At 39.1% G+C, this 16,485-nt stretch overlaps 1 protein-coding gene and 1 pseudogene across 1 annotated transcript in view; one reads left to right on the forward strand and one right to left on the reverse strand.

Moving 5' to 3' along the window:
- LOC144772911 (uncharacterized) overlaps positions 1–16,485 on the reverse strand; it is a 2,519,762-nt gene that overhangs the window by 1,536,049 nt on the left and 967,228 nt on the right. The gene's annotated exons all lie outside the window — the stretch shown is intronic.
- On the forward strand, positions 10,611–12,018 carry LOC144771773 (uncharacterized; annotated as a pseudogene).

Below are 16,485 nucleotides of genomic sequence, written 5' to 3' on the forward strand. Positions count from 1 at the left end.
CAGAGGATTAAAATGTCACCAATTGATACCATTGGTGAAAACCTTTATGCATTTGCCAAAACCTGACCTGTTAATTGTGCACTGTGGAGGAAATGACTTGGGCACTTTGACAGGGGTAGGTCTGGAAATGCTTTTAAAGGACACCTTTGACCAATTGATGGCACTTTTTCCTCAAACTGCCTTGGTATATTCAAATATATGCCAAAGACAGAAATGGAGGTGGTCGAACCAATTTTGTCCACAAATTGAGAAATCGAGGAAGCATGTAAATAAGTCTGTTTCAGCTTACATGAGAGACCATGGAATGGGTTCCATGTACAACAATAACTTGCGTTACTACATGCAAGATATCTACAGAGCAGATGGAGTTCACTTCTCAGATGAGGGGAACAGAATTTTCATCCTGAATTTAAGACTGTGCATTGGTACCTACTTGTAGGTACCTAAATCAGCCACAGGACCCAAAAGCTCTTTTCAGAGCTACCCTACATCTGATCACTCACAATTATTATTTTACTCTAACTTTTTTCACTAATTTTCACCAAAGTACGCTCCCCGGAGCACATATGGGCCTCCTCAACCACCCTCAGAAGACCTAGGGGGTCAGGATACGTGTACCTTGCCCCCTTCTACCCATTCTGATCATTATTTGCCCTCCATCTTGTATCTCAATTATACCGAAACACAAAATGGAGGACTCCCGTAACGCTGCCGGTTCGCGTACCGCGGCGCGCACCGGGAAGCGCTCGCTCAGAAAAAGGTGGGAAAGTAATATACAGAAAAACCACTGGAGAGACTTTCACCAAATATAGATTAGCTCATACTACATACCAATCCCTACCATTTTCACAAATTTGATTGAAATTCCATTTAGCCATTTAGCCTGTAGACCTCTCTAAATACCCTGAGGTAAATTACTTCACAAAACACATCTGAAGTGTTGGAATTGACAACCAATTAAAATGTTACTTTCATTTTCTACTTTTTTTACCTGACATTTGATTGGATATGTACCTGAATATATATAAAGAAAGAGAGAGAAACACAGCCATTTTGACTACTACTTCCTGAACTACATTGCAAAATCATTTTCACTCACAACTTAAACTTGTTTTTAAAAGGTAAGATGTTATTTTATAAATTTGAAAACATTTTCAGATAGTTATATACTATCCCTCTGTAAGAGTTAGACATTGAGAAAGGCTTGTTTATTATAATTATGGATTGATTTAGGTTTCTGTGGTATAATTATGAATTTACTTAGGCTTTTTCACAGGCACTTTTTAATAGTACTACTTCACGCCTCAAAAGTACCTGTCTGAACTTAAACCCAACAGTGCCCTATCTCTACTGATATATTTATTTTTTATGCAAATTTCAGCACAAAAATGGAAGGAGAACAGAACGTTTCCTTTGAAATTGTCCTAGAGATTAACAATGAGGAAATCATTGAACCCATTGACTTGGAATTCATGGATGAATCACGGGACCATGAACTTCTACAATGTGTAGAATCTGTGGATTTCTTACTTCATTATCAGGACGGTCAAATGTGGGAAGTTATGTTCACTCAACAAGAGGACATATCGGACAGTCAAATGTTAGACGTTCTATTAAATTTTGAAAAAGAATCAGAAAAATAAAATTATATTCAATATTAAAAAATTATTTGAGTCTTTAATAATTTTTATATGTAATTCATAAACTAGTACCAAATTGATTATAATGTAAAGTCAGACTTATAGTATACTGTGCACAATCCCAAAAATAAATTTATATTTAATAATCATAAATACTGCTACTTAAATAAAAAAAAAAACACACAAAAAAACAACAAAAAGAACAATCAATAAACCTACAATATTTCAAAATATCATAGTCTATCATTCTTTTTTCCTTATAGTACGCTCCCCAGACCGCTTCCCGGTGCGCGTACCGGGCGCTCCCCACGCAAAAAAAACAAAACTTTTTTTTTTTTTTTTGCCCCGCGGGGCCCTTTTAAAGCCTCCACATCAAACCTAGGGGGTCAGGGAGGATCTACTATGCCCCCTTATGGTCATTTACCCCTTTGTTTTGGCCTCCTCTTGTCTCTCGATCTTACCGAGAGACAAGATGGCGGCCTCTCCGGACTGTTTAGAATGTTGACAGACACCAGAGAGCCAATCAGCTTCGCTTCGCGAAGTTCCGTTACGCGTCAGGTACGCGAACCGGGGCGCTGCCCGGAGCGCGCTTACAGATATATATATTTTTTTGAAGGTTAATTTATCAAAATCCACTGGAGCACATATATTGAGACCTAGCAAAGGCACATCGGGCTACCAGTCCCTACAATTTTGCCAACTTTCGTGCAAATCCATTCAGCCGGTCGGGCTAAAAGTGAGGCCAACCGCCCTATGGAAATTAACATGGGAAAAACGCGTTTTGGGACCCCCCTTTTTTCTCGGCCCCCCCTTGACGAACCCCCCCAAATTTTCAGTGGCTGCTCAGAAACAAAATGTTCCATTTTCCTGAAAATTTCAGCCAATTCCGTCCACAAACGCCAAAGTTATTAGACATAGAATTTTCAAAAATCCCATAGAGAAAAAATCCTAACTATATTTACCTACTGGCGACCGCCAGTAGGTAATATATATATATATATATAAATATATATATATATATTCACTGAAAAAACCATAGGTTTCACACCAGTTATAGTTAGGAATTAGCATTTAAAAAACCTATTAAATTCACTGAAAAAAACGTAGGTTTCACACCAGTTATAGTTAGGTGGAAATTTTACTCGCATAAAACCATTGAAATTCCCACGTTATAGTTAGTTGGACTCACTATAACTTGCGCGTGCAATGCACTGCTGATGATGTCACATATTACATCACTCATGACATGGTCAGTGACATCACTCATGACATCACTGATGACATCTCAAATGACACAGGCCTTATCGCCGCTTTCATCGCCCTATTACCTAGCTGTCGCTAACACCAGTTAGCGACAGCTAGTAGGAGATAGCGGGTTTTTAGGTGCCCACTTTGCATGTCAGCGATAATTATCGCTAATGACATGCAAAGTGGGCGTGCCAAGATGTTAGCGACTGGAAACAGTCGCTAACATATCTATCTCCTATTACCAACTTTTGGAAATAATCGCGCTAGGCGCGATTATCTCCAAACGCTAACACCTGCCCAGAGCTGTTCTTAGCCATGTAATCCAATGGTAGGTGGATTACATGGCTAAGAGCATTTGCTCGGTAATGCATGAATATCGCTGACTTTACCGCGATATTTATGCATTTCGGCCGATTTTTATCACTTAGGAGATAAACCTTGATAATATCAAAGCTCCTAAGCGATAGAAATCGGCGATGCTCGGCGATATAATTATGGCCGCTAACCAAGCTGAGCGATATTTTTCGCTCATGCTTGGTAATATGCCCCCAAGTATTTAACTTTAAAGGTTTGAATTGTAAGTGGCATCAACATTATTAACAAGTAATTGAAACGCTTTTAAAATTATTATTTTTAATAATGTTAAAACGTGTTAAGTAGCCAGATTTTATAACAAAGTGCAGATTTTCAGAAAATGATTACAGTAAAGAGTAAAAGGGCACGGTAAATTATTTTAAATTTGTAAAACCTTTCTCATTCAAGCATAAAGAACTAGTAAGAAATTAATGGACAGAATCCAAGAACCAAAACAATGAATCAAAACTATTAAAAATTCTACATAACCTATTTTACAAAACCACTTAATGTACAATTTCTTTCCAAATTTCAGAAATCAATTCCAAATTAATAAAGCCTTCTATTTCAAGATTGAAACAATCAAGCTGCTGCCTATCAGAGTCTACAAAAATAATAACAGATCTACACAGTGAGTACCACTAAATCTTTTGCGATTAAGAGAGACTATGAGCAAAGGGCAACTGAATGAAACATAAGTATTAACTGAGTTTAAAAAGTCTATATGCCACCACCATGCTTTTTTTTTCTTTTAACCACAAATGTTTTTGGCTCAAACATGCATTGACAACGCATACCTTTACCATTGTATTGTTTTAACTAAAAACCCACTGTATTTGTGGGAGGAAACCCCCCACACCCCTCAATCTTCCCTTAATAACGTTGTATAGGCATGCATTGTAAAAGCATTCTTGAGTTGAAAAACATGTGTTGCGAAAAGAATTTCTAAAAATGATTGCTGAAACCGTTTGATAAATAGCTTTTGCATTATAGAGACAAACAGTGAGTAGCAAAGAAGCTAGTTCATAAGAGTGACTAGGAAGCAACATAAAACAAGCAATTCAAAGGTAGATATAGATATAGTATACCTGTGTGAATAATTTTAGCTTGCGTTTTGAAAAATAGTGAGTGGAAACCCTACCAACAAAGCAAATCAACCATAAAGTCAACACAAAACAGTTATCAGTTGAATCACTTATTGTACAATGTCATGTCTATTCAAATCACAGGAATCTGATCCACACCCAAACTGGGCAGCGACCAAAAGGAAGCTACAAAAATAATAACTGATCTACACAGTAAGTACCACTAAATCTTTTGCAATTAAGAGAGACTGTGAGCAAAGGGCAACTGAATGAAACATAAGTATTAACTGAGTTTAAAAAACTCTATATGCCACCACCATGCCTTTTTTTCCTTTAGTCACAAACGTTTTTGACTCAAACATGCATTGACAACGCATACCTTTACCATTGTATTGTTTTTACTAAAAACCCACTGTCTTTGTGGGGGGAAACCCCCCCGCACCCACCAATCTTCCCTTCATAACGTTGAAAAAGCATGCATTGTAAAAGAATTCTTGAGTTGAAAAACATGTGTTGCGAAAAGAATTTCTAAAAATGATTGCTGAAACCGTTTGATAAATAGCTTTTGCATTATAGAGTCAAACAGTGAGTAGCAAAGAAGCTAGTTCATAAGAGTGACTAGGAAGCAACATAAAACAAGCAATGAAAAGGTAGATATAGATAAAGTATACCTGTGTGCATATTTTTAGCTTGCGTTTTGAAAAATAGTGAGTGGAAACCCAACCAACAAAGCAAATCAACCATAAAGTCAACACAAAACAGTTATCAGTTGAATCACTTATTGTACAATGTCATGTCTATTCAAATCACAGGAATCTGATCCACCCCCAAATTGCGCAGCGACCTTAAGGAAAATACAAAAATAATAACTAATCTAAACAGAGAGTAACAACAAATTAATTTGAAATTAAGAGAGACTGTGAGCAAAGGGCAACTGAATGAAACATAAGTATTAACTGAGTTTAAAAAACTCTATATGCCACCACCATGCCTTTTTTTCCTTTAGCCACAAACGTTTTTGGCTCCAACATGCATTGACAACGCATACCTTTACCATTGTATTGTTTTTACTAAAAACCCACTGTCTTTGTGGGGGGAAACCCCCCCACACCCACCAATCTACCCTTCATAACGTTGTAAAAGCATGCATTGTTAAAGCATTCTTCAGTTGAAAAACACGTGTTGCCAAAATATTTTTTAAATGATTGCTAAAACCGTTTGATAAATAGCTTTTGCATTATAGAGATAAACAGTGAGTAGCAAAGACGCTAGTGCATAAGAGTGACTAGGAAGCAACATAAAACAAGCAATTCAAACGTAGATATAGATATAGTATACCTTTGTGAATATTTTTAGCATGCGGTTTGAAAAATAGTGAGTGGAAACCCAACCAACAAAGCAAATCAACCAGAAATTCAACACAGAACAGTTATCAATGTAATCACTTATTGTACAATGTCATGTCTATTCAAATCACAGGAATCTGATCCACACCCAAACTGGGCAGCGACCAAGAGGAAGCTACAAAAATAATAACTGATCTACACAGTAAGTACCACTAAATCTTTTGCAATTAAGAGAGACTGTGAGCAAAGGGCAACTGAATGAAACATAAGTATTAACTGCATTTAAAAAACTCTATCTGCCACCACCATGCTTTTTTTTTTTCTTTTAACCACAAACGTTTTTGGCTCAAACATGCATTGACAACGCATACCTTTACCATTGTATTGTTTTAACTAAAAACCCACTGTATTTGTGGGGGGAAACCCCCCACACCCCCTAATCTTCCCTTAATAATGTTGTAAAAGCATGCATTGTAAAGGCATTCTTCAGTTGAAAAACATGTGTTGCCAAAATATTTTTTAAATGATTGCTAACACCGTTTGATAAATAGCTTTTGCATCATAGAGACAAACAGTGAGTAGCAAAGACGCTAGTGCATAAGAGTGACTAGGAAGCAACATAAAACAAGCAATTCAAAGGTAGATATAGATATAGCATACCTTTGTGAATATTTTTAGCTTGAGTTGAAAAACATGTGTTGCCAAAAGAATTTCTAAAAATGATTGCTGAAACCGTTAGATAAATAGCTTTTGCATTATAGAGACAAACAGTGAGTAGCAAAGAAGCTAGTGCATAAGAGTGACTAGGAAGCAACATAAAACAAGCAATTTAAAGGTAGATATAGATATAGTATACCTGTGTGAATATTTTTAGCTTGCGTTTTGAAAAGTAGTGAGTGGAAACCCTACCAACAAAGCAAATCAACCATAAAGTCAACACAAAACAGTTATCAGTTGAATCACTTATTGTACAATGTCATGTCTATTGAAATCACAGGAATCTGATCCACCCCCAAACTACGCAGCGACCTAAAGGAAACTACAAAAATAATAACTGATCTACACAGTAAGTACCAATAAATGATTTGCAATTAAGAGAGACTGTGAGCAAAGGGCAACTGAATGAAACATAAGTATTAACTGAGTTTAAAAAACTGTATATGCCACCACCATGCCTTTTTTTCCTTTAACCACAAACGTTTTTGGCTCAAACATGCATTGACAAAGCATACCTTTACCATTGTATTGTTTTTACTAAAAACCCACTGTCTTTGTGGGGGGAAACCCCCCACACCCCCAATCTTCCCTTAATAACGTTGTAAAAGCATGCATTGTAAAAGCATTCTTCAGTTGAAAAACATGTGTTGCCAAAATATTTTTTAAATGATTGCTAAAACCGTTTGATAAATAGCTTTTGCATTATAGAGATAAACAGTGAGTAGCAAAGACGCTAGTGCATAAGAGTGACTAGGAAGCAACATAAAACAAGCAATTCAAACGTAGATATAGAAATAGTATACCTTTCCGAATATTTTTAGCTTGCGGTTTGAAAATAGTGAGTGGAAACCCAACCAACAAAGCAAATCAACCAGAAATTCAACACAGAACAGTTATCAATTTAATCACTTATTGTACAATGTCATGTCTATTCAAATCACAGGAATCTGATCCACACCCAAACTGGGCAGCGACCAAAAGGAAGCTACAAAAATAATAACTGATCTACACAGTAAGTACCACTAAATCTTTTGCAATTAAGAGAGACTGTGAGCAAAGGGCAACTGAATGAAACATAAGTATTAACTGCATTTAAAAAACTCTATCTGCCACCACCATGCTTTTTTTTTTCTTTTAACCACAAACGTTTTTGGCTCAAACATGCATTGACAACGCATACCTTTACCATTGTATTGTTTTAACTAAAAACCCACTGTATTTGTGGGGGGAAACCCCCCACACCCCCTAATCTTCCCTTAATAATGTTGTAAAAGCATGCATTGTAAAGGCATTCTTCAGTTGAAAAACATGTGTTGCCAAAATATTTTTTAAATGATTGCTAACACCGTTTGATAAATAGCTTTTGCATCATAGAGACAAACAGTGAGTAGCAAAGACGCTAGTGCATAAGAGTGACTAGGAAGCAACATAAAACAAGCAATTCAAAGGTAGATATAGATATAGCATACCTTTGTGAATATTTTTAGCTTGAGTTGAAAAACATGTGTTGCCAAAAGAATTTCTAAAAATGATTGCTGAAACCGTTAGATAAATAGCTTTTGCATTATAGAGACAAACAGTGAGTAGCAAAGAAGCTAGTGCATAAGAGTGACTAGGAAGCAACATAAAACAAGCAATTTAAAGGTAGATATAGATATAGTATACCTGTGTGAATATTTTTAGCTTGCGTTTTGAAAAGTAGTGAGTGGAAACCCTACCAACAAAGCAAATCAACCATAAAGTCAACACAAAACAGTTATCAGTTGAATCACTTATTGTACAATGTCATGTCTATTGAAATCACAGGAATCTGATCCACCCCCAAACTACGCAGCGACCTAAAGGAAACTACAAAAATAATAACTGATCTACACAGTAAGTACCAATAAATGATTTGCAATTAAGAGAGACTGTGAGCAAAGGGCAACTGAATGAAACATAAGTATTAACTGAGTTTAAAAAACTCTATATGCCACCACCATGCCTTTTTTTCCTTTAACCACAAACGTTTTTGGCTCAAACATGCATTGACAAAGCATACCTTTACCATTGTATTGTTTTAACTAAAAACCCACTGTATTTGTGGGGGGAAACCCCCCCGCACCCACCAATCTTCCCTTCATAACGTTGAAAAAGCATGCATTGTAAAAGAATTCTTGAGTTGAAAAACATGTGTTGCGAAAAGAATTTCTAAAAATGATTGCTGAAACCGTTAGATAAATAGCTTTTGCATTATAGAGATAAACAGTGAGTAGCAAAGACGCTAGTGCATAAGAGTGACTAGGAAGCAACATAAAACAAGCAATTCAAACGTAGATATAGAAATAGTATACCTTTCCGAATATTTTTAGCTTGCGGTTTGAAAATAGTGAGTGGAAACCCAACCAACAAAGCAAATCAACCAGAAATTCAACACAGAAAAGTTATCAATTTAATCACTTATTGTACAATGTCATGTCTATTCAAATCACAGGAATCTGATCCACACCCAAACTGGGCAGCGACCAAAAGGAAGCTACAAAAATAATAACTGATCTACACAGTAAGTACCACTAAATCTTTTGCAATTAAGAGAAACTGTGAGCAAAGGGCAACTGAATGAAACATAAGTATTAACTGCGTTTAAAAAACTCTATCTGCCACCACCATGCTTTTTTTTTTTAACCACAAAAGTTTTTGGCTCAAACATGCATTGACAACGCATACCTTTACCATTGTATTGTTTTAACTAAAAACCCACTGTATTTGTGGGGGGAAACCCCCCACACCCCCTAATCTTCCCTTAATAACGTTGTAAAAGCATGCATTGTAAAAGCATTCTTCAGTTGAAAAACATGTGTTGCCAAAATATTTTTTAAATGATTGCTAAAACCGTTTGATAAATAGCTTTTGCATCATAGAGATAAACAGTGAGTAGCAAAGACGCTAGTGCATAAGAGTGACTAGGAAGCAACATAAAACAAGCAATTCAAACGTAGATATAGATATAGTATACCTTTTTGAATATTTTTAGCTTGCGTTTTGAAAAATAGTGTGTGGGAACCCAACCAATAAAGCAAATCAACCAGAAATTCAACACAGAACAGTTATCAAATGAACACTTATTGTACATTGTCATGTCTATTCAAATCACAGGAATCTGATCCACCCCCAAACTGCGCATCGGCCTAAAGGAAACTACAAAAAGAACAACTAATAAACACAGTAAGTATCACTAAATCTTATACAAATAACAGAGACTGTGAGCATGGACAACTGGATGAAACATAAGTAGTAATTAAACTCTGTATGCCAACACCTTGCCTTTTTTTCTTTTTACCACACATGTTTTTACCCTCATCTTGTTCAGACCATTTCCAGCAATGTTGTGGACGGTGCTAAGAGCATGGCCTGTTACAATGCTGGGAATGGAGGATACATCCTAAACGCCGGATTTGGCACTGCTAAGGAGGCGAGCGGGTGAAAATCCGCTCACCATCCAGATGGGCTTCTAAGGGGCAATCGGCCCGCCATCCTCTCCTAAATGAGACCGTCCGCTGCTTTTGCACCCAGCTCGCCTTGCGAACAGGGCGGAAAAGGTCTAAGATGGTGGCGGTATCTAATAGACACCGCCAGCCATATTAGCATGGTCTTTTTTGATGCCTTTCCGTGGTGGCGATGCTGCTACGGAAAGGCATACGGTCTTCACTTTGGGGGCCCCCAGCGAGCCCCCAGAGTGAAGGATAGGTAGGGGGTGCTCATGGGGGGTACCTGTGGTACCCCACTGCAGTTGCATAAACAAAACGGCAGACACTGCGCGGTGCCTGATGCTTTGTTTATGCAAATGAATACGTGCATTTTTTGAAATTTTTCACAATGCTAAAAATGCAGGATGCGCCCGCCACAGTGGCAGGCGCATCCTAAAACCTCCCACGGGACCCCCGCCCTTATGGTGGGTGGTCCGAATATGCTATAGGATGGCAGGCGGACTAAGTCCACCCGCCATACTAATGACCCCATAAGTGTTTAAAACTTGGCGTGAAAATAAGGCAAATTATTTAAGGAGTTTCTCTCACAGAGAGTAAAATCTGAAAAAAAGCAAATACATAACAGTGACTGTGTGCAAATTTAAATGTTGAATAGTTTGAAGCGACCATACCTCACAGCATTTAATATTATGAAATATTTATGAAACATGCATATTATATATATATTTTTTGTTTCAAACAGACAAATCAACAATGTCAAGCAGCAACAAAGCTACATATATTATATCGCGAACAGGAACTAGCCTTTTGAAATATGATGGGTACCTCTATTGTAAAGATAAATCTGTTGAACCCAGATCTCATTGGAGGTGTATGCAATACTTCTCGTCCCATTGCACAGGCAGAGTGGTTAGTCTGGAAGAAACCGTGGTTAGGACAACAGACCATAACCACTCTGCCTCTGCAATGGAAATAGAAGTACGTGAAAACGTTCAACAGATAAAACTTCTAGCACACACCTCCAATGAAAACTGTGGTACAATACTTAGGGAAGTGGCCCAAAACATACCTGCTGGTAGCATGCCCTCCATCCCCAACCTCAGACGGATGGTACAAAGAGAAAAAGTGGCAAGTAATCCACACCACATAACACCCCGTACCTGTGAGGACGTTAACATCCCTAATCATTTATTACTAACTTTCACTAATGAACCATTTCTACTGTATGATAATTTAGATGTCCTTAAACGAATTTAAATTTTTAGCACTAACCATAACATTTATACCCTTGTGAACAGTCCAATTTGGATGATGGATGGTACTTTCAAATCAACACCCCATCCATTTTCCCAATTTTACACTGTTCATGCTAATGTAAATAACACAACAGTCCCTTTAGTGTATGCTTTGCTGCCTGACAAACAATCCTCTACATACACTGAAATTTTGTCAGTATGAATAAGTAAAACCATGAATAAAAGTCCTGCAAAGGTAATAATTGATTTTGAATTGGCAATGATTATTACAATTACAAAATGATATCCTGATACGCAAATCCAAGGATGTTTCTTTCACTTTTCGCAGGCTTATTGGCGTAACATTCAGAAATTGTCCTTGGTTGAGGATTATTTAGCAAGCACCAAACTTCAGTTTGAATTAAGAAAACTAACTGCGTTGTGTTTTGTACCCCCAGATAGTGTAGATGAGTACTACACTGCAATTACCGAATCAGAATTTTTTACCCAAAATGAAGATAAATTGACACCAATTCTAAATTATTTTGAGGATACATGGATTGGCCGTCTAAGCAGGTCACGCCGCAGGAGGAAACCCAAGTATCCTATTGAATGGTGGAACTGCTATTAAACGTGCTTGGAGGGTGGTGCAAAAACCAACAATGCCATTGAGAGATGGCATAATTCATTTAATAAAACCATTGGTAAACATCATCCAAACCATTATCATTTTCTGGAGATTTTGAAAAAAGAACAAAGTTTCCAGGAAATGAGACTAACACAATCACTGTCAGGTAGTCTGAATCCACGGATTTCCAAAAAAAAGTAAGGAAATGTCTCAGAGACTATTGGCTAAACTTCAACAATTTACGTTGATGGTGGCTTCAGACTACCTCAACAGTATTGCTTTTGTTTTACATTACTAACACACTTACTTCTAAAAGTAATTACTTGTCATTTTTTCATCTGACAACAATTTAACTAAAATATGGAAAGTTGGGGTTCCTGCCTTTATTTTTATTTTTTCAAGACAATGGGACTGCAAAATCATCTTTAAGTCATCATTGCTCAGCAACTCCTATGTCCACAATATTTGCCCAAATTATTCTTTGTTTCCAAAAGAAAAATATCTCCTAGAAAATTCCTTTATTATTCATATAAAAATATAATCCAGGTATATAACTGCAATCTCCTTTTTTCCACAAAGATTTTTTCAATGTTAATATTATTTTCCAAAAACCTGTTAAAGAATGCTTTTTGAAGAATAAGGTTTTAAAAGAGTCTAAATCTCATCAAAAAAAGTATGCATAAAAAAGAAAGACAACTATATAAGCCTAAATCCTTTGAATTTCCCAAATGTTCAAAGATATGCAGTCATACCAAACTATTTATTTGTGCTTTCAACGAAAAATAAACTTATAGTGCATCTGGCACAGCTATTCTCCTCCATAATTTCACTGTTGCATTTCAAACATCAAATAATGTGCATATATTCGCAGCGCACGTTAACCAGCAAAATAAAATGGCCTTAATTGATATATTGTCAAAAATGTCCCCCCTTATAGAAACAAAAAGCATTCTAGTTCGTTTTCAAATCAGATATGTATATTTTTAAGTAACCATTCGCATGGAGATAATGCTATTGGTGACATGCATCTGTGTGAAAAATCAGGTCAACTGAGCTTTTCAGAAATTATACCCGTTTAAATGCAAAACACTTCCCTCAGATTAATCTTTACTTTAGAGGTTCCCACCATATGTAATTTTATAAAAACAAGCTTTGTCTTACCTGTCAGCAACATAGCTGCCAAGGTTTCAAATTGCCATATGTGACATTTTCATAATTTCTGTGAAATTATGAGTGACATTTCAACCCCTATGAATGACACTTTCTCGCGAAAAAAAAATCATGCAATTAAGACGAGGGAAACATATAAATAGCAGAAAATAACAGCCATCTGAGCAACAAGAAGCGCCAATAAGTTATTAAAACTGCTGCAGAGCACCAGAAAGGGAAGGGCACTAACCCTAGTGCTCTCTCCAGTGTGAGCAGAGGAGCCTGCCTCAAGTTAGTCAACACAGCTATGCCAGTCACTGTGTTGCCGGCCGGGCCGGTAGAAAAACATCACATCAAATTACAGAAGTTTATTGCCAGCCAGCAGAAGCCACCCCTCCCCGCCCGGTTCTGCCTGAAAAATCTGGCGGATGGGTGGATTCAAGGGCCTCTGAGAAGGACGCCCGCCCCCCCAACCCCGCACCCACAGAATGAGAGCGCACTGAGAGCCCTGGCAAAAACGACACGGATCACCACCGTCACTTCAGATCAAAGAGGATGCCTGCTGTGTGACAAGGCAACAAGGTTAGGTAATAACAATTGATACACTACAGTCACAGTGGCAGGCTGCCTCAGTGACGAAAGAAAGTAGTAGTAGTACTTACGGTTGTGAACAACTTCTGCAACTTCTGTAGTCTCGGACAGTGCCTTTTATGTTAGTGATCTGCTGCTGGCCACCCAGCCACGATGTTCACTGGCCACTCTGACTCTCTCTAAGTGCCTGCTTCAGCCAGGCTGCTCTGTCGACGCGCCGACGACGGACACACACCCCTCGGCCGCCGCCGGTCGGCGGGCCCCGACCCCCGGGCCCGGCGCGGCCACGCTCGCAGTCCTCCTCCTGGTGCCCCAGAGAGCAGAGTCTGTCGCTGGCTCTGCTGAGCTGCCAGCAGAGGTGGTCAAGGTGCGGCCTGCAGCTGCACAGTTTAGCGTGGCGCAGGCGGCCGCGGCGGGCGGCCATGGTGCTTGAGAGAGACAGCGTCTCGTGCATAGCCTGCACTCTCTAATCCCCCGCCGCTTCTGCACTTCCTAGTTCGGACGTGACGGCACTACGCGGACGGCACATTCGGATTTAAACCCGGCCCCCTGGTGCGCCACACGGTGATTGATTGGTAGGTCTCCTGGCAGAGACTAAGATACATTGTAGCGTGTCGCTCTCAGCTACACAGAGCTGAGAGCTGCAGTACTGTCTCAGTTAACTGTTTAGGCGGGCACTCGGGCTGAGCAGCATGTCAGGAATGGTCTAGGCATTAACTTCACCCCGGTGAAAACCCCTCATCATTTGGTCTCTGCATTCACGATGTTGCGTGGTCACAAGGTCAAATGGACGCAACTAGTGGCCAAATTCAGACACAAGATGGAGGTAGCTACTTCCAATGCCTCTGATGTCTCTGCTGGTCAGCGTTCTAGTCTTGCTTTATGACGCGCTGGAGCAGGGAATTTGATGCGCGAGCGATGTAACCGCTGCGCACTTCAACTGCAATCCTCTGAGAGACGGAAGCTTCTCCGTGCTCTCTGAATTCTGTGAGCCGCGTCTTGCGGTAAAGACAAGTCCGTCGCTTCAGAAACCTTAGGTGTTCAGTCACCACTTCAAGTTTACTTCTTGTGGCAGAGTTTTCCGTTGTTATCTGTTTTGAGCCTTGTCAGCGGTAAGGCGGAAACGAAGACGTTTTCCAGTGAGCGCATTCCAGCCATGACAGCGCTCGCATTCCTGTGATGACAGCGCTCGCGGTCCAGTGAAGGCAGCGCTGTTATTATTTAGTCACCTCAGAGCTTCAACGGACATTATCTCCTTTGAGCGCATTCCTGTGTAGACAGCGCTATTCCAGTCACACCGTTCTGAGAGTCAGCTGAATAGCCGGTAAGATTGTTCCTTGAATTACCGGTTGAACCTTCACATGTTTCATCTATGAAAAACTCTAGCAGACTCTGACAAGTGACTTCGTATTCATTTTGAGAAGAGTCCTTCAGTATATATTCTCAGGCTAAGACTGTGTTTATTCCTATAGTTCAGATATCCTTAAGACTTAAATACAGTGCCAGTAATTCCAGAAACAGCGTGTTGTGCAAACTTCAGAGTAAGGCTTCTGTATGCAATCTTCTCAAAGCTCTGGGACATTGGCAGCAGTTTGATTATTCTACACGCAGGTTCCTGAAAGTAGATAGAAATATATATATATATTTTTGCTTACCAACTCTACTCGTCAGCAATAGACTTCTTCCCAACGGAGAGCTGTTATTCCTTTAACTCCATTTTAAAGCCAAGCAGTTTCAGCTTCGTAGACCTTAACGCAGTCTCTACCACAGCCTTAAAGACTCAATGTTAAATCTCCAGAGAATCAGCTAGAGTCATTTCAGAGAGAGGCTTATGTACACACTCAGTCAGGTAACACTAAGGTTCAGGGTAAAATACATTCTAGCTTATTCAGATGTTGTGAGAATGTAGTAATGGTTGTTAACTCTTGCAGGTGAACTACCATAATCTGAAGAAGAAGGAAGTCACCAGTGTGTCTGTCTCTCTGTTTGTCATCCACTTCCCCTTTCCCCCTTGCCTCTGGGTTCAGAGAAATCTGGTTCAGTGGTGAAAGGGAGTTGGGAAATTAGCATCACTCTTCAGCCAGGCGTCTCTACGGAAATCCGGAATTCCAGGTACTTGCCCCTTTGACAGATTGAAGTGCCTGCAGTTGCCTTCCGTCTGGGCGTCATGGCTGAAGGTTTAGATTTGAAAGCACTGGGATCAATTTTGGAAGGTTTACAAAAACAGTTGAGTGAGACTAGAGAGGAGGTTAAAAAATCTAATCAGGAGACTAGTTATCTGCGTCAGCGGCTTAATGAACTTACTATTAGCCCCAGTCCAAATTTTGGTGGTCAGAGGTCCCAAACATTCAGTCCTTCCCCTTCGTCCTCAGAACTTACAACTCAGGTAGTGCATGCAATGTCCCCGACAATTCCTTTAGCTCCGCCTGAAAGATTTCTGGGAGACCCAAACAAGGCACAGGTATTTGTTACTCAATGCTCTTTGCATTATCTGTGCAAACCAATAATTTTCAAAGAAGATCAATCAAAAGTGGCTTTCATGCTGTCTTACCTGAGTGGCGATGCTGCGGCGTGGTCAATGCCGTTGGTATCCACCAATGATCCAGTGTTATATAATTTTGAAAATTTCAAAACTGAATTTTTGCGCATTTTTGATCGACAATCAATTTCTCAGTCCACGGACAACGAGCTTCTGGATTTGAAGCAAGGAAACAGAGAGTTGGTGGCATACCTTGCTCAGTATAATAAGTTAATTGTGGAAACGAAATGGCCAGAGTCCAAAAGAGCAGCCATATTCTATCGAGGTTTGAGGGACGAATTAAAGGATGGGTTGGCTCAGATTCCTAAAAGACCTACTGATGTTTCGGATTTGATAGATTTGGTTCTTCAAATTGATCAGAGGCAATCAGAAAGACGTTCTGAATGAAGAAAAGATATCCGACCGATACCTCCAAGGTTTGATCGAATGCGTACTGAAGTTGGAAAGACAAAAGAAGAAGTAACTCCAGAAGAACCGATGCAAATT

This window comes from Lissotriton helveticus, chromosome 8 (genome assembly GCF_964261635.1).
Source record: "Lissotriton helveticus chromosome 8, aLisHel1.1, whole genome shotgun sequence".
Taxonomy (NCBI): domain Eukaryota; kingdom Metazoa; phylum Chordata; class Amphibia; order Caudata; family Salamandridae; genus Lissotriton; species Lissotriton helveticus.